This window comes from Pseudophryne corroboree, chromosome 5 (genome assembly GCF_028390025.1).
Source record: "Pseudophryne corroboree isolate aPseCor3 chromosome 5, aPseCor3.hap2, whole genome shotgun sequence".
NCBI lineage: Eukaryota > Metazoa > Chordata > Amphibia > Anura > Myobatrachidae > Pseudophryne > Pseudophryne corroboree.
This window is the reverse complement of record NC_086448.1, coordinates 619,687,067-619,707,528: the sequence shown is the minus strand read 5'-3', so window position 1 is coordinate 619,707,528 and position 20,462 is coordinate 619,687,067.

Genomic DNA, 20,462 nt, shown 5'->3' with positions numbered 1-20,462 from the left:
AAAGACATTCTCCCAAATGCTCTGTGGTCTGTCAATATACATTTTATGAACGAGAAGAAAAAAATTGTCTTGTCCACAAAGAGAATATAAAAGAACCCCTTTTTATTATGTACCCATTACAAGACGACCTCTTTTTTAATTTACCGTTCGTATATATTCACATTAGTTATCATAGGCAGCGCTCCCTAAATTGATATGGCATTATAGCAATATGATAAATATGTGGTATTGTTTTTTTACTAAACATTCTACTAGACTTGTGCAGAAGTTTCCTTTTCCCCTTATCCTATTCAGTGTCAATATGCATTTTAGCAAAATTCAGTCTGGCTTTTTTATGTTATTTTTTTCTAAATCAAAGTCCTCCTGGGTCTAATTTCATGGAGACCACTGTTGGTCAAAAAGGGTCAGATGGTGTAATCAGACACTGATGCACCTTGACCTTGGAGTTCAGCATGTATCTATTTGAATGTTCTCCTTGGCCCTATTTTTACCATTCTCACTATCCTTCAGTTAAATCTGGGGTTGAACTGCTGCATATGGCCGCGTCTACGGAGGTTGGCTACAGTCCCATGGACTTTAAACTTTTTAATAATAACTACAGCTGTAGTCAGATGAATATCACGCTGTTTGGAGATGGTCTTATAGTCTTTATCTTTTATTATGCTTGTCTAAAAATTTTCTTTCTGATCTTCTTAGACAACCCTCTTCTTTGCTTTTTTTTTTTTTGAGTCCAAGTGTTTTCTAAGGGGTAACAACAAATCTGTCAACGCCATTTTAGAAAATATTTGGAGAAATCACAGTTTTTTTTTTGCTTTGTTCTATGACACATCAAAGGCATGCAGGTATATATGCAACAACAGCTTTTAATGCCATCACTTTTCAAGGGGTGGTCTTCAGGTTGCCGGCTATCGGGATCCCGGCTCACAGTATACCGGCGCCGGAATCCCGACAGCTGGCATACAACACTTTTTCTCCCTCGTGGGGGTCCACGACTCCCCTGGAGGAAGAATAGATAGCGTAGCGCGGCGAGCGCAGCGAGCCCGCAAGGGGCTCATTTGCCCTCGCCACGCTGTTGGTATGCCGGCAGTTGGGATTCCGGCGACAGTATGCTGGTCGCCGAGAGCCCGGCTGCCGGCATATCATACTACACCCTTTTCAAGGAATGATGCATTGTTTCAGTGAGCTGTAAGGGTATCAACACATTTGTCTGCGTCTCTGTATATATAAAAGTTTTTTAATTTTCTTTTTTTTCATATTATTATTATGCTGCAAAAATCCCTTTCTCCAGTATTTTGGGGATGGTCACATTCCAACACCAATTTCTATAATTTGTTTATACAGTCTCCAAACAAATTATACAGAATATGTTTAGGTTTTTTTTTTCATTTTATGAAAATACCATACAAAATGGCCAAAAAAGTTGTGTTATTATTATTATTATTATTATTATTATTATTATTAAAGTTGTGAGAAAGTGACCTGAAATCAATTGTGTGCATTTTCCCCCTAGCAACGACTTAAAAAAAAATTTCAACGACATTTCATACTGCGCTATCAATCCACCTGTCCAGGGACTGATGATAATAATTGACATGATACTCAGTGGTGGAACTACCAGAGACAATGGAGGTGACCATCCAACTACCTCCAATACCCCTGGTACTGCTTTATCCACCCAAGAATACACCACTCCCTCCAGACTCTAGTGCTGCAGCAGAGCAGGCAAAGCACTTGCAAACTTGACACCGCTGCACACTAAAGGTACATACACACGGTGAGATATTCACTATCTGCCTAACACCTAGCGATATGCATTAACTTTCCTTGTGATTTTGATTATATAGTCAAAATTGCAAGGATAAATCTCACCGTGTGTACACACCTTAAGGGGCAGGTGCACAGGCTGGATTGCACGGCCCCTATCAGCGCCATTACGGCCTCTTATTAGCTCCTACCCCTCACACGTGCAGTGGGAGTCAAACTGCCGGACCCACATCAAGATCATCTGCTCAGGCTATTGTTTCATAGAGCAGCAGCCCACATAGCTGTGACTTGAGACCTGGTACCTGTTCAGTAACAGCTAGTGAGTGGGTCTGATGTTGGGGGTATTCTGAGCTTCTAAGTGCTGCTGGAGTGTTGGTAGTGAGTGAGGGTAGTATCTGGCTGCTGTTCTGGTGTTGGTTGTGATTGGGGGGGGGATCCTGGATGCTGCTTACATTTTGGGTGCTGTTAGAGTGTTGATTATGTTATGAATGAGAGGAGGGGTGCATGGGTACTGCTGAGTATTGGTTGTGTGTTTGGGGGGTCTCTCAGTGTTGCCAGGTTATTGGTTGTATATGGTGAGTGTGTGGGTGCTGCCGGCATGATGATTGTAAATGAGTATGTATATGATACTGGGGTGTTGTTTGGGAATAATAGGGGGTATCAGGTTTTGCTAAGGTGTTGTGTATGCAGAGGGCACCTGGGTGCTGCTGTAGTGTTGGTTATGTATGATCAGGGTTTTCGGTGCTGCAGGTATTAAATGAGGGTGTCTGGGTACTGCTGGTGCGTTGGTTGTGTATGAGAGGGTGTTTCGGTGCTGCATGTATTAAATGAGGGCAGTGGATGGGTACTGCTGGGGTGTTGGAATCAAGGGCTGGTGTCTTAGTGCTGCTGGGGTGATAGCAGTGATTGAGATGGCGACTTAGGGGTATATGCAATTGCGGTCGAATTGCTGAAAATGTCGAAAAATGGGTCATTTTCGACACAAAAAAACCTGTTGAATTTGATTCGACAATTCAATATAGTACTTTTCGACAAAAAACCTGCTGTTTCATTTTCGACTTTTGGCAATTCGAATTTTTTTCAATTCGACATGTCTGCAATGTTAAAATGCGGCTTTTCGACAAAAGTATATTCAATTGAAGAATGTCGATTCGACAGCAGTGCTTTTCGACAGTCATTTTGTCACTTTCATTCCGCCTCATTTTTCTGTCGTGATCTAATAAATTTTTTTAAAAACATGTATTTTTTGGTGCTTTTTTTTATTGCTAATAGCATATCTATTTATATTTGAAGGGATTATCTACTTGGTTTGTCTATTTAGGAGCCACAAATATTATTTAATCGATTTTTTAAAAGAATATTTTTTTTTTTTTTACTAACTACAATAATATGGAGAGATCAGTGCATGTTTTTCAGTTGGAAGGGGTGTGAAATGGTTAAAAATCCTGGAAAAAAAAATGTGTGGGGTCCCCCCTCCTAAGCATAACCAGCCTCGGGCTCTTTGAGCCGGTCCTGGTTGTAAAAATACGGGGGGGGGAAATGACAGGGGTTCCCCCGTATTTTAACAACCAGCACCAGGCTCTGCGCCTGGTCCTGGTGCCAAAAATACGGGGGACAAAAGACGTAGGGGTCCCCCGTATTTTTAACACCAGCACCGGGCTCCACTAGCCAGAGAGATAATGCCACAGCCAGGGGACACTTTTATATTGGTCCCTGCGGCCGTGGCATTAAATCCCCAACGAGTCACCCCTGGCCGGGGTACCCTGGAGGAGTGGGGACCCCTTAAATCAAGGGGTCCCCCCCCTCCAGCCACCCAAGGGCCAGGGGTGAAGCCCGAGGCTATCCCCCCCATCCAAGGGCGGCAGATGGGGGGCTGATAGCCTTTTGTGACAAAAAAAGAATATGGGGGGTCTTTCCGAGTTGTTCGCTCGTTGCCGATTTTTGCTATACTGCGATTAGTTGCTTACTGCGCATGCGCAAGGTTCGCAGAGCGCATGCGCTTAATTATTTCACACAAAAGTTCGGTATTTTACTCACGGCATAACGAAGCTTTTTCATCGTTCTGGTGATCGTAGTGTGATTGACAGGAAGTGGGTGTTTCTGGGCGGAAACTGGCCGTTTTCTGGGAGTGTGCGAAAAAACACTGGCGTTTCTGGGAAAAACGCGGGAGTGTCTGAAAAAACGGGGGAGTGTCTGGGCGAACGCTGGGTGTGTTTGTGACGTCAAACCACGAACGAAACTGACTGAACTGATCGCAATGTAGGAGTAAGTCTGCAGCTACTCAGAAACTGCTAAGAAATTTCTATTCGCAATTCTGCTAATCTTTCGTTCGCAATTCTGCTATGCTAAGATACACTCCCAGAGGGCGGCGGCTTAGCGTGTGCAATGCTGCTAAAAGCAGCTAGCGAGCGAACAACTCGGAATGAGGGCCATTGTTTTTTGTAGCAGCACTACAAGTCCCAGTAAGCCTCCCCCGCACGCTGGTACTTGGAGAACCACAAGTACCAGCATGCGGGGGGGGGGAACGGAAAAGCTGGTACCTGTAGTTCTACTACAAAAAAATACCCAAATAAAAACAATACACAGACACCGTGACAGTATAACTTTATTACATACATGCACACCAACATGCATACATACTTATCTATGTTGACACGAAGAGTCGGTCCCCTTCTCCACGTAGAATCCCGGGGTACCTGTAAGTAAAATTATACTCACAACAATCCAGTGTAGATCGGTCCTTTTCTTTGTTTGTAATCCACGTACTTGGTAAAAAATAAAAAACGAAGAACCCGAATCCACGCACTGAAAGGGGTCCCATGTCTACACATGGGACCCCTTTCCCCGACTGGCGGGACCCCCCGTGACTGCTGTCAAAGAGGGTCCCTTCAGCTAATCAGGGAGCACCACGTCATGGCACTCTCCTAATTGGCTTGTGTGCCTGAACTGTCAGTCAAGCGGCGCACTCGAGATACAATGTAGCGCATAGGCGCTCCATTATATCCAACGGTGGAAACTTTGCGGTCTGCGGTAAACCGCGAGGTTAAGTGGGGTCACTCTTGTGGTTGCCCCCACTTAACCTCGCGGTCTACCGCAGACCGCAAAGTTCCCACCATTGGATATAATGGAGCGCCTATGCGCTACATTGTATCTCGAGTGCGCCGCCTGACAGCTCAGACGCGCACAGCCAATCAGGAGAGTGCCATGACGTGGCGCTCCCTGATTGGCTGAAGGGACCCTCTTTGACAGCAGGCACGGGGGGTCCCGCCAGTCGGGAAAGGGGTCCCATGTGTAAACATGGGACCCCTTTCAGTGCGTGGATTCGGGTTCTTCTTTTTTTTTTTTTACCAAGTACGTGGATTACAAACAGAAGAGGACCGATCTACACAGGATTGTTGTGAGTATAATTTTATTTACAGGTACCCTGTGGATTCTACGTGGAGAAGGGGACCGACTCTTCGTGTCAACATAGGTAAGTATGTATGTATAAACTGGAGGGCGGGAGTAGCAAGTCTGCGCTGTATAGGACTGAGACAGCTGGCCGTGTGGAGAGTGCCAGAGCTCCCTAAGGGCTCAGTACAAAAGTGCAAAATGAAAAAGGGGGTGTGCTCTCTCTACAATGGCGCTGGTCTCTCTTACGGTCACCTATGTATGTGGATAATACCAAGGTGTGAAAGTGTATGTTGAAACACACTGGTATGGTAAATAAAATGGAATTTAATACAATACTAGCATACAATGTCTGAAAACAAGCAATACATAAAAAAACAAGTGGACTAGGAACAGGCCATGGGGGGGGGGATGTGATCCTACCGATGCAGGTGGAGGAGCCGCAGGTGTCAAATAAAGGCAGAGTTCACCCGGGAAATACCCTGCTGGTGGCTCCTCTGATCGAATTCCCTTCCAGGCAATCAGGAAAACAGTCCGCCAAATGTCCAGGGGGTGGGCAGCGCCACAAGGTATCTCCAACGCGTTTCGGGACAGCCTGGTCCCTTCTTCAAGGCAAGATCTTGCCTTGAAGAAGGGACCATGGCCTGTTCCTAGTCCACTTGTTTTTTTATGTATTGCTTGTTTTTAGACATTGTATGCTAGTATTGTATTAAATTCCATTTTATTTACCATACCAGTGTGTTTCAACATACACTTTCACACCTTGGTATTATCCACATACATAGGAGACCGTAAGAGAGACCAGCGCCATTGTAGAGAGAGCACACCCCCTTTTTCAAGTATGTATGTATGTATGTTGGTGTGCATGTATGTAATAAAGTTATACTGTCACGGTGTCTGTGTATTGTTTTTTTTTTGTAGAACTACATGTACCAGCGGGCCCGTTCCCCACCGCATGCTGGTACTTGTGGTTCTCCAAGTACCGGCTTACAGGGGAGGCTTGCTGGGACTTGTAGTTCTGCTGCAAAAAAACAATATTCTTTTTTGTCACAAAAGGCTATCAGCCCCCCATCCGCCGCCCTTGGATGGGGGGACAGCCCCGGGCTTCACCCCTGGCCCTTGAGTGGCTGGAGGAGGAGACCCCTTGATTTAAGGGGTCCCCACTCCTCCAGGGTACCCCGGCCAGGGGTGACTAGTTGGGGATTTAATGCCACGGCCGCAGGGACCAATATAAAAGTGTCCCCCGGCTGTGGCATTATCTCTCTGGCTAGTGGAGCCCGGTGCTGGTGTTAAAAATACGGGGGACCCCTACGTCTTTTGTCCCCCATATTTTTGGCACCAGGCGCAGAGCCCGGTGCTGGTTGCTAAAATACGGGGGAACCCCTGTCATCCCCCCCCCCCGTATTTATACAACCAGGACCGGCTCAAAGAGCCCGAGGCTGGTTATGCTTAGGAGGGGGGACACTTTTGTGCCATCCATGAAGTCGAATCCAGGCCGCCCACTATTCATCAATTGGTCCGTTTTTCGACAGCGGGACTGTCGAATCTGTTATTTCTTGAATATGTTGAATTCGGTTTCCGGCGGGAGGGTTTCGCCTGTCGAATTGTGTCGAATCCAAAAACGTTCGAATCCCAGCCGGAATTTGACCGCAATTGCATAGTGTTGCTTGGATGTTGATAGTGAATGCACATGGGAGGGGTGGCCGCCAACCAATATTCCCACCTCTGGGAGCATGATATGAACGTACTACCTAATTTAACTCTTTGTTTGGGCATGTAGAGACGTGTCAGTGGCGTGTAAGGGGAATGTATCACACCAGTACTGTGACGGGCATTACAACATGTGCCTTTTCGGGCACCAGGGCTGCACCCTACACCTCTGCGTCACTGGGCCATTGGGGATAGAAGGTTGAGGAGCAGTGTGGGGTTCGAGTAGAGGGTCCCTGTATGTTTTATTTATACTGGGCCACACAATTTCTGGAGATAACCCTGGTGGGAGGGGTCAGAGTTCAGACCAACTGTCAGTAACTGTCATTCAGCTGTAATACAGCATTATGTGGTTACTCCTCACATCAGCATTGATATACAGAGACAATGGTAAGACAGGGAATGTCCAGGAGGCATTTGTTGGAAATGCTTTGTGAAACAGTATGGCCACCTAATTTTCTATGCACAGCAACTGATCCAAAAGTGATCGCTCTGATTAAATCTAATTCAACAGCTTGGCCAGGCCAATATCCCACCCTCCCACTATTTTTGGGGGGTTGACACTTCCGTAACTTTTTTGGGCAGTTTACATTTTTTCATGCATTTCGTGTGCTCGCAACGCAGTGATTGACGGGTTCAAAACAGTAGTACTGTATGACAGTATGATCACTAGATGACACAACACACCTGGCCACAGACCTTCAGTAAGCAGCTCCTGTCTGATAATTATGGGACCTAGGATAGCAAATGATGGAAATTCAGTCAGTCAGTAATACCACTTTCACACCGCACAAATAACCCGGTATCGACCCGGCATATTGCCGGGTCGACACGGGTCAGTGTGCAGTGTGAAAGCGCCATGGTGGAATTCCCGGGTCTCCTGACCTGGTAATTCAACCCGGGAATAAAGCAGTGTTATTCCCAGGTTGAATACCAGGTCAGTGGCAGCGTAAATAGGCTCCCGGGTCGATGTGACCTGGGACCCGTTCACTGCAATGGGGAAAGGCGGCGCAGACATGAGCTCATCTGCATATTGCCGGGTTGGGAAGCCAGCAGGTAGAGTCCAATGCCGGATCGCACCCGGGAAAAACCCGTTTCCAATTCCCGGGTGGGATCCGGCATTGGCAATGTGAAAGGGGTGTAACAGACACCACCTCACTTCTTATGTGTGCGCAGAAGTATACTGAACACTGAACATTTATTATTAGATAATTACTTATTAATGTGAAAGTTACAAAGAACTGACATACAGTATAGTTATTCAGCGTTTTATAACTGTTTTTCTCAAGCTTTTTTCTTGCTGTCCATAGATCTACAATAGAGTTTTTTGTAAAGTTATGGGCAAACTTAAACAATCAACACAGACAGCCAGCTATCAGCTTCAGCTAACAGGAACAAACACCTTGCAGTCAGTGATTAGGAATGTGGTATTGACTATCTCAGAAATCTGAAGTCTGCTGTAGGAAACTAGAAAATTATTAACAAACTGAGGTCATAGTCAACATGACTGCATACTTTTAAAAAATAATTTTAGGGAGATTTTGAAAGTAACACCTATAATCGCTGATGTATACTTCTACATCTGAGAGGCGGTTAATAAAAATGACTTACATCCAAATGTAAATGAGCCCCAAAATTAGTAAGATCTACTTGCTGAAGAAATGACACTGATATTTTGCAGGATTTATTTGTGTATTACAAGAAGTTCCACACACTGTAAGTGGCCATGAGAAACCTTATTTAAAATGCATGTAGCCATAGGGATCATTAAGCATGGAGAACTGATAATGCAGTGATAAGTGTAAGATGATAACACACCAGCCAATCAGCTCCAATATGTAAATTTACAGTTAGGAACTGATTGGCTGGTGCGTTATCACCTTGCACTTATCACTGCTTTATAACTGCTTTATTTGTTCTCCAGGCTTAATATATCTGCCTCATTGTGCCTTGTAACCAATGCAGGGAAATGGCACTGATGAGCCCATCTGAACTATGCATGACTGTATATTATAGTCTATAATAGCTTCCATCATTTTCTAATGTGGAGGTATATAGATGGCAGTTAGAGTTGGCTGAACTTTAGATCACCTCTAAACTCTACATCCCACATAATGTCACATATATAAGTACAATTTGTTTGTAGGTAGTAGGAGAATACACAGTGGTGCCCAGTTGTGCCATCTCACATTGTTTTTTTGAGGATTAGGTATCTGTGACTGTAGGAAACAAATGTCCTGGCTCTATGCCCATCAGTGAGCGTGATGCCCATGCAATACAGACGCAAAACCTTTCTCCCGAAACAAAACCCGAAGGGGGATTTGGGGAAGGAATGTCTAGCTGCCAGCAGCTGACTGTAAAGCTTACTACAATTACTACTTTATTATTTTCTCCTTCCACTTTTTCTCTCCTCATTTGAACCATACCACACCTCCTTAGCTGCACAGATCTGAGAGTTGCCAGGAGTTATGTTAATGCTTGCAACTACATTACAGTAGTTACACACACCCTTAACCAACAACTGTCATTTTTTTCCCACTACCTTATGTATCATTGTTGCCCATGTAAGGGCAGATTCAATTGGCCGCTGAGTTTTAGCTCCTGGGTTAAGTGCACAGAGCTATTCAATTATTTCACGTGATAAGCCCAGTGGCAAATTTCACATTAAGCTCGTGAGGTACGTGCCTAGGGGCGGCACTTGTTTGGGGACGGCACTTGGATGCTTGTGTTAGTACTGTCAGCTCAAAAAGTTAAATATAGTGGCTTTATTTAATTATTCTATTAAATTTGCTTTTCTTAAATTGAGGGCTTATAATCAATGAATATAAATAAGAAAATTAGGCAGGTGGAGGGTGGCCATTACTGTTGTGCCCAGCGGCACCCTCACCCCTAAACTTGCCCCTGGTAAGCCCACGGTTAACAAATGGTAAGCCATAGCTGCCAGGTTAAGTGTCTGGAGCTATGCAATTACCACCCTCAGTAATCATGCGACTCACTCCTAGAAGCACTAACTAACGTAGATTTCTGTTTGCAGAAGTCCATGTTAAGGGCACCCTCGGGGCTAGTCACAGACGTACCGCAGCCAGTAATTGAATAGCTCCAGGCAGTTAACCAGGGAGCTAACATTCAAAGCTAATTGAATCTGCCCCATAGATTGTAAATCCATTTGAGCAGAGCCACATTTACAGTCAGTTTCCTGTTAATGTGTGTACTTTTATTGTGATCCCCTCAATGTAAATGCAGCAGAACAAATATTTCCTACTAATGACCAGCACAAATCGCTGCACCAGTCCTTCAATATCCGCAAAGGCATATAAGCAGCCTTGGCTATTCTGACCCAGCGGTATCTATCTGTCTACTTTTCTAGACTGAAAGAGGAAGAGTCACATGTATAAGCGGGATCGGTATGTTTTACTTGCAGATGGGATGCCAGCTGTCAGTATACCGACAGCGGCATCCCATCTGTTGGAATCCCATCAGTGAGCCCGCTCGCCACAGATTATATTCCCACTCGTTTGGTGGCATGGACCCACCAACTGAGTTGAAATAACCTGTGGTGGTCGGGATTCCGGCCGGTGGTAATTCACAGACTGTCGGGATTCTTGCGTCGGCATCCTGAATGCCAGGATCCAGACATCCCGTATAAGAGGTGTCCGAATCTTAATATGGATGTAGGTTGTGGCAATCTGGGATAATTAGCTTTGGAGATTGCTCAGTGTCTAGGTGCTTAATAAGGGTCCACACATAGCTTTCAAGGTTTGAATAAATGAAATGGTGCTTTACTGTTAGCATTCATCATGAAACAAAACAAAACCTGCTTCTTGCAGGTATATCTAATCTATAGGCTCCGGCCTGGTTTCCACAACTTCCCAAATGCAGTTTCAGGGGCCGAGTTAATTTGTGGTCTCCCTGGCCATCACTAGATGGCGAAAAATGGAGCAATTCAATTGTTTCTCATGTGGCCGCGATAGCTGTCGGGGAGACACATTTCAGATTACAGCCTCCTGAGGTGCAAGCTGAAATGTGCGTAAACTCTGTGGTTTGTACTTTAGACAGGTTTAGCTACTTTGTGCGGCTAATCCTGGTACTAATAGTACTAATAGGCGTGCATATGGGGCATGTGCGTCCAACAGGGGCAACAATTGAATAGCCCCAATGGGCAACCAATGGGTGCCCACAAAACAATTGAATTGGCCCCTCAGAGTCTGTAGGGTTCACCCTGCCTCATGCACGTAAGAAAATCGGCTTCCTACTCTGACTGCACAATACCACCTGGACTGTCTCACTGCTCCAGCCCCACCTGGGCACTGTCTCTACAGGGCAGCCTCTAGGTGTTGTCAAACCACCTTTTTCTTCTCTATGTGGTCGGATCCCTCCAGTCCCACGCTGAATCTGTTGCTCATCAGCGCCTTCTTTACTGACACTGTCACAAGGTATATACATTTTTATGTACACGAACAGTACAAATTTGAATATTTATGCTAAAGCCGTGGGTGTGCATTCAACACAACCTTAATCCCAAAGCACAGAGCAGTGGTGAGTAGGACTGTCCACCTAAACTGCTTAGCTGATTAGGACAATGCAGCCCTCAATTTGGGACTGTCTTACCAAAACTGACACAGTTTGGAGGTATTTATCTATATCATATTTCAGGAAGCTGATAAAAATTCTGTTATTCAGATGACAGACTGAGCTGCACGTCACATGGAGCAAGGCTGGTGGAGCTACAGGTGAAGGAGGGGCCACTAGTCTGCATGCTGTGCCGTTTGTGTGAGTAGCATGTGGGAGGTAGTACTGTGCTTCCTGTTAATGGTGTGTGTGTGTGTGTGTATGTGTGTGTGTGTGTATGGCATGTATGTATGTATGCTGTGTGCATGTAAACTGTGTATGTATGGCATGTATGTCATACTTGCCTACCCTCCCGGAATGGCCGGGAGGCTCCTGAAAATCGGGTGACCCTCCCGGCCCCCCGGAAAGGTGGGCAAGCCTCCCGCTTTCCCCCTCGGCCGCCCGCAGCAGAGAACAAGTGGGCGGCCCGAGGGGGTCCAATGACGCGATTTGCGCTGAATCGCGTCATCGTAGCTCCGCCCCCCGCTATGCAGCGCCTCATTTCTCGGCACAGTACAGCGGGGGGTGGAGTCACGATGACGCGACCCTGATGCAACGCCCCCGGACCGCCCATCCTGCTGCCGGCCACGCCCCCGAACCACCCATCCTGCTGACGGCCACGCCCCCATGCACCTACAAGGTTGCCTCCTCCCGGAGGAGGAGGTAGCAAAGTAGGTAAGTATGATGTATGTACAGTGCATCCTGAAAGTATTCACAGCGCTTCACTTTTTCCACATTTTGTTATGTTACAGATTTATTCCAAACTAGAATAAATTATTTTTTCCCTCAAAATTTTGCACACAGTACCCCATAATGACAAAGTGAAAAAAGTTTTTTTGAGATTTTTGCAAATTTATTAAAAATAAAAAACTAAGAAATCAAATGTACATAAGTATTCACAGCCTTTGCTCAATACTTTGTTGATGCACCTTTGGCAGCAATTACAGCCTCAAGTATTTTTGAATATGATGCTACAAGCTTGGCACACCTATCTTTGGGCAGTTTTGCCCATTCCTCTTTGCAGCACCTATCAAGCTCCATCAGGTTGGAAGTGAAGCGTCGGTGCACAGCCATTTTCAGATCTCTCCGGAAATGTTCAATCGGATTCAAGTCTAGGCTCTGGCTTGGCCACTCAAGGACATTCACAGAGTTGTCCTGAAGCCACTTCTTTGATATCTTGGCTGTGTGCTTGGGGTCGTTGTCCTGCTGAAAGATGAACCGTCGCCCCAGTCTGAGGTCAAGAGCACTCAGGAGCAGGTTTTTATCCAGGACGTCTCTGTACATTGCTGCATTCATCTTTCCCTCTATCCTGACTAGTCTCCCAGTTCCTGCAGCTGAAAAACATCCCCACAGCATGATGCTGCCACCACCATGCTTCACTGTAGGAATGGTATTGGCCTGGTGATGAGCGGTGCCTGGTTTCCTCCAAACATGACTCCTGGCATTCACGCCAAAGAGTTCAGTCTTTGTCTCATCGGACAAGAGAATTTTGTTTCTAAAGTTCTGAGAGTCCTTCAGGTGCATTTTGGCAAACTTCAGGTGGGCTGCCATGTGCATTTTACTAAGGAGTGGCATCTGTCTGGCCACTATGCCATACAGACCAGATTGGTGGATTTCTGCAGAGATGGTTGTCCTTCTGGAAGGTTCTCCTCTCTAAACAGAGGAATGCTGTAGCTCTGACAGAGTGACCATCGGGTTCTTGGTCACCTCCCTGACTAGGGCCCTTCTCCCCCGATGGCTCAGTTTAGACGGCCAGCCAGCTCTAGGAAGAGTTCTGGTGGTTCCAAACTTCTTCCATTTATGGATTATGGAGGGCACTTTGCTCATTGGAACCTTCAAAGCAGCAGATATTTTTTTGTACCCTTCCCCAGATTTGTGCCTCGAGACAATCCTGTCTTGGAGGTCTACAGACAATTCCTTTGACTTCATGCTTGGTTTGTGCTCAGACATGCACTGTCAAGTGTGGGACCTTATATAGACAGGTGTGTGCCTTTCCAAAACATGCCCAATCAACTGAATTTACCACAGGTGATCAGGGGAAACAGGATGCATCTGAGCTCAATTTTGAGCTTCATGACAAAGGCTGTGAAAGTGTGAATACTTATGTACATGTGATTTCATAGTTTTTTATTTTTAATAAATTTGCTAAAATCTCAAAAAAACTTTTTTCACGTTTTCATTTTGGGGTATTGTGTGCAGAATTTTGAGGGGGAAAATGAATTTATTCCATTTTGGAATAAGACTGTAACATAACAAAATGTGTCAAAAGTGAAGTGCTGTGAATACTTTACGGATGCACTGTATGTCATACTTGCCTACTCTCCTGGAAAGGCCGAGAGGCTCCCGAAAATTGTGTGGCACTCCCGGCCCTCCGGGGAAGTGGACAAGTCTCCCGCATGCCGCTCAATCCCTGCCGCTCCACACCGCTTACTGCATCCCCCCAACTCACCTCGACATCCCATCACGCAGAAGGGGCGGGGAGATTATACAATTTGCTTCATTATAGCCCCGTCCCCGTTTTACAATGCCGGTAATGTGGGCATTGTACAGTGGGGGGCTGGGCCACCTCCACGCACCCATACCGCCACCTTTACTCCCCTCCTATGTGACCAGGCTGCTCCCTTCCGGAGTCAAGTAAAATGTATGTATGCTGTCTGCATGTATACTGTGTATATATGGCATGTATGTATGCTGTGTGCATGTATACTGCGTACGTATGGCATGTATGTATACTGTATTCATGTATACTGTGTATGTATGGCATGCATGTATGCTGTGTGCATGTATACTGTGTGTGCATGTATGTATACTGTGTGCATGTATACTGTGTATGTATGACATGTAGGTATACTGTGTGTATGTATACTGTGTATGTTAGTGATGTGCACCGGACATTTTTCGGGTTTTGTGTTTTGGTTTTGGATTCGGTTCCGCGGCCGTGTTTTGGATTCGGACGCGTTTTGGCAAAACCTCCCTGAAAATTTTTTGTCGGATTCGGGTGTGTTTTGGATTCGGGTGTTTTTTTACAAAAAACCCTCAAAAACAGCTCAAATCATAGAATTTGGGGGTCATTTTGATCCCATAGTATGATTAACCTCAATAACCATAATTTACACTCATTTTCAGTCTATTCTGAACACCTCACACCTCACAATATTATTTTTAGTCCTAAAATTTGCACCAAGGTCGCTGGATGGCTAAGCTAAGCGACACAAGTGGCCGACACAAACACCTGGCCCATCTAGGAGTGGCACTGCAGTGTCAGGCAGGATGGCACTTCAAAAAAATTGTCCCCAAACAGCACATGATGCAAAGAAAAATGAAAGAAAAAAGAGGTGCAAGATGGAATTGTCCTTGGGCCCTCCCACCCACCCTTATGTTGTATAAAGAGGACATGCACACTTTAACGAACCCATCATTTCAGCGACAGGGTCTGCCACACTACTGTGACTGAAATGACTGGTTGGTTTGGGCCCCCACCAAAAAAAGAAGCAATCAATCTCTCCTTGCACAAACTGGCTCTACGGAGGCAAGATGTCCACCTCATCATCATCCTCCGATTCCTCACCCCTTTCACTGTGTACATCCCCCTCCTCACAGATTATTAATTCGTCCCCACTGGAATCCACCATCTCAGGTCCCTGTGTACTTTCTGGAGGCAATTGCTGCTGGTGAATGTCTCCACGGAGGAATTGATTATAATTCATTTTGATGAACATCATCTTCTCCACATTTTCTGGAAGTAACCTCGTACGCCGATTGCTGACAAGGTGAGCGGCTGCACTAAACACTCTTTCGGAGTACGCACTGGAGGGAGGGCAACTTAGGTAGAATAAAGCCAGTTTGTGCAAGGGCCTCCAAATTGCCTCTTTTTCCTGCCAGTATACGTGCGGACTGTCTGACATGCCTACTTGGATGCGGTCACTCATATAATCCTCCACCATTCTTTCAATGGTGACAGAATCATATGCAGTGACAGTAGACGACATGTCAGTAATCGTTGGCAGGTCCTTCAGTCCGGATTAGATGTCAGCACTAGCTTCTGACTGCCCTGCATCACCGCCAGCGGGTGGGCTCGGAATTCTTAGCCTTTTTCTCGCACCCCCAGTTGCGGGAGAATGTGAAGGAGGAGATGTTGACGGGTCACGTTCCGCTTGACTTGACAATTTTCTCACCAGCAGGTCTTTGAACCTCTGCAGACTTGTGTCTGCTGGAAAGAGAGATACAACGTAGGTTTTAAATCTAGGATCGAGCACGGTGGCCAAAATGTAGTGCTCTGATTTCAACAGATTGACCACCCGTGAATCCTGGTTAAGCGAATCAAGGGCTCCATCCACAAGTCCCACATGCCTAGCGGAATCGCTCTGTTTTAGCTCCTCCTTCAATGTCTCCAGCTTCTTCTGCAAAAGCCTGATGAGGGGAATGACCTGACTCAGGCTGGCAGTGTCTGAACTGACTTCACGTGTGGCAAGTTCAAAGGGTTGCAGAACCTTGCACAACGTTGAAATCATTCTCCACTGCGCTTGAGTCAGGTGCATTCCCCCTCCTTTGCCTATATCGTGGGCAGATGTATAGGCTTGAATGGCCTTTTGCTGCTCCTCCATCCTCTGAAGCATATAGAGGGTTGAATTCCACCTCGTTACCACCTCTTGCTTCAGATGATGGCAGGGCAGGTTCAGGAATGTTTGGTGGTGCTCCAGTCTTCGGCACGCGGTGGCTGAATGCCGAAAGTGGCCCGCAATTCTTCGGGCCACCGACAGCATCTCTTGCACGCCCCTGTCATTTTTTAAATAATTCTGCACCACCAAATTCAATGTATGTGCAAAACATGGGACGTGCTGGAATTTGCCCAGATGTAATGCACGCACAATATTGGTGGCGTTGTCCGATGTCACAAATCCCCAGGAGAGTCCAATTGGGGTAAGCCATTCTGCGATGATGTTCCTCAGTTTCCGTAAGAGGTTGTCAGCTGTGTGCCTCTTCTGGAAAGCGGTGATACAAAGTGTAGCCTGCCTAGGAACGAGTTGGCGTTTGCGAGATGCTGCTACTGGTGCCGCCGCTGCTGTTCTTGCTGCGGGAGGCAATACATCTACCCAGTGGGCTGTCACAGTCATATAGTCCTGAGTCTGCCCTGCTTCACTTGTCCACATGTCCGTGGTTAAGTGGACATTGGGTACAACTGCATTTTTTAGGACACTGGTGACTCTTTTTCTGAGGTCTGTGTACATTTTCGGTATCGCCTGCCTAGAGAAATGGAACCTAGATGGTATTTGGTACCGGGGACACGGTACCTCAATCAAGTCTCTAGTTGCCTCTGAATTAACGGTGGATACCGGAACCACGTTTCTCACCGCCCAGGCTGCCAAGGCCTGAGTTATCCACTTTGCAGCAGGATGACTGCTGTGATATTTCATCTCCCTCGCAAAGGACTGTTGGACAGTCAATTGCTTACTGGAAGTAGTACAAGTGGTCTTCCGACTTCCCCTCTGGGATGATGATCGACTCCCAGCAGCAACAACAGCAGCGCCAGCAGCAGTAGGCATTACACTCAAGAATGCATCAGAGGAATCCCAGGCAGGAGAGGACTCGTCAGACTTGCCAGTGACATGGCCTGCAGGACTATTGGCTTTCCTGTGTAAGGAGGAAATTGACACTGAGGGAGTTGGTGGTGTGGTTTGCAGGAGCTTGGTTACAAGAGGAAGGGATTTAGTTGTCAGTGGACTCCTTCCACTGTCACCCAAAGTTTTTGAACTTGTCACTGACTTCTGATGAATGCGGTCCAGGTGACGTATAAGGGAGGATGTTCCTAGGTGGTTAACATCCTTACCCCTACTTATTACAGCTTGACAAAGGCAACACACGGCTTGACACCTGTTGTCCGCATTTGTGTTGAAATAATTCCACACCGAAGAGCTGATTTTTTTTGTATTTTGACCAGGCATGTCAATGGCCATATTCGTCCCACGGACAACAGGTGTCTCCCCGGGTGCCTGACTTAAACAAACCACCTCACCATCAGAATCCTCCTTGTCAGTTTCCTCCCCAGCGCCAGCAACACCCATATCCTCATCCTGGTGTACTTCAACAGTGACATCTTCAATTTGACTATCAGGAACTGGACTGCGGGTGCTCCTTCCAGCACTTGCAGGGGGCGTGCAAATGGTGGAAGGCGCAAGCTCTTCCCGTCCAGTGTTGGGAAGGTCAGGCATCGCAACCGACACAATTGGACTCTCCTTGGGGATTTGTGATTTAGAAGAACGCACAGTTCTTTGCTGTGCTTTTGCCAGCTTAAGTCTTTTCATTTTTCTAGCGAGAGGATGAGTGCTTCCATACTCATGTGAATCTGAACCACTAGCCATGAACATAGGCCAGGGCCTCAGCCGTTCCTTGCCACTCCGTGTCGTAAATGGCATATTGGCAAGTTTACGCTTCTCATCAGACGCTTTCAATTTTGATTTTTGGGTCATTTTACTGAACTTTTGTTTTTTGGATTTTACATGCTCTCTACTATGACATTGGGCATCGGCCTTGGCAGACGACGTTGATGGCATTTCATCGTCTCGGCCATGACTAGTGGCAGCAGCTTCAGCACGAGGTGGAAGTGGGTCTTGATCTTTCCCTATTTTAACCTCCACATTTTTGTTCTCCATTTTTTAATGTGTGGAATTATATGCCAGTATCAATAGCAATGGCCTACTACTATATATACTGCGCACAACTGAAATGCACCACAGGTATGGATGGATAGTATACTTGACGACACAGAGGTAGGTACAGCAGTGGCCTTCTGTACCGTACTCCTATATATTATATACTGGTGGTCAGCAAAATTATGCACTGTACTCCTACTATATACTGTCTACAATGCAGCACAGATATGGAGTGTTTTTCGGGCAGACAACGTATACTGGTGGTCACTGGTCAGCAAAACTCTGCACTGTACTCCTCCTATATATATTATACTGGTGGTCCCCAGTCCCCACAATAAAGCAGCACACTGAGCACAGATATGGAGTGTTTTTCAGGCAGACAACGTATACTGGTGGTCACTGTCAGCAAAACTCTGCACTGTACTCCTGCTATATAAAACAGCTGCTCCCCAGTCCCCACAATTAAGCAGTGTGAGCACAGATATATGCAGCACACTGAGCACAGATAAGGAGCGTTTTTTTCAGGCAGAGAACGGATAAAACTGGTGGTCACTGATCAGCAAAACTCTGCACTGTACTCCTCCTATATTATACAGCTGCTCCCCAGGCCTCCCCACAATTAAGCAATAAAGCACAATCAAGTTTAACAATAAACGGACGTCCTCTCCCTAACATTTCCAATGCACGAGTGAAAATGGCGGCGACGCGCGGCTGCTTATATAGAATCCGAATCTCGCGAGAATCCGACAGCGGGATGATGACGTTCGGGCGCGCTCGGGTTAACCGAGCCATACGGGAGAATCCGAGTATGGCTCGGACCCGTGTAAAAAGGGTGAAGTTCGGGGGGGTTCGGTTTCCGAGGAACCGAACCCGCCCATCACTAGTATATGTATGACATGTAGAGATGAGCGGGTTCGGTTCCTCGAAATCCGAACCCCCCCGAACTTCAGCCTTTTTACACGGGTCCGAGGCAGACTCGGATCTTCCCGCCTTGCTCGGCTAACCCGAGCGCGCCCCGAACGTCATCATCCCGCTGTCGGATTCTCGCGAGGCTCGTATTCTATCGCGAGACTCGGATTCTATATAAGGAGCCGCGCGTCGCCGCCATTTTCACACGTGCATTGAGATTGATAGGGAGAGGACGTGGCTGGCGTCCTCTCCGTTAGTAGATAGAGACACTTGAGTTGATTACTTAGTAATTTTGGGGAGCATTAGGAGTACTCAGAGTGCAGAGTTTTGCTGATAGTTAGTTACTAGTGACTGACCACTTTATTATTTAATATAATCCGTTCTCTGCCTGAAAAAAAACGATACACAGTCACATACCATATCTGTGCTCAGCCTCAGTGTGCTGCATGATAATATCATCTATGTATATCTGACTGTGCTGAGTGCTCACTGCTCACACAGCTGAATTGTGGGGGAGACTGGGGTGCAGTTATAGCAGGAGTACAGTGCACACTTTTGCTGCCAGTGTGACTGACCAGTGACCACCAGTATATTGTCTGCCTGAAAAAGTTAACCACTCCTGTGGTGTTTTTTTTTTTTATTCTATAAACGCATTCTGCTGACAGTGTCCAGCAGGTCTGTCATTCATTATATTATATAAATATTTACCTGCAGTAGTGTTATATTTTTTTTTGTTCATCTCTATCATCTTTATCATCTCTATATTAGCAGACGCAGTACGGTAGTCCACGGCTGTGGCTACCTCTGTGTCGTCAGTGCTCGTCCATAATTGTATACCTACCTGTGGTGGGGTTTTTTTTTCTATCTTCTTCATACTAGTAGTTTAGGAGTCTGCTGACAGTGTCCAGCAGGACCGTCATTATATTATATATACCTGCAGTAGTGATATATATATATTTTTTATATCATTATCATCTCTATACTAGCAGACGCAGTACGGTAGTCCACGGCTGTAGCTACCTCTGTGTCGTCAGTGCTCGTCCATAATTGTATACCTACCTGTGGTGCGGTTTTTTTTTCTATCTTCTTCATACTAGTAGTTTAGGAGTCTGCTGACAGTGTCCAGCAGGTCCGTCATTATATTATATATACCTGCAGTAGTGATATATATATATTTTTTATATCATTATCATCTCTATACTAGCAGACGCAGTACGGTAGTCCACGGCTGTAGCTACCTCTGTGTCGTCAGTGCTCGTCCATAATTGTATACCTACCTGTGGTGCGGTTTTTTTTTCTATCTTCTTCATACTAGTAGTTTAGGAGTCTGCTGACAGTGTCCAGCAGGTCCGTCATTATATTATATATACCTGCAGTAGTGATATATATATTTTTTATATCATTATCATCTCTATACTAGCAGACGCAGTACGG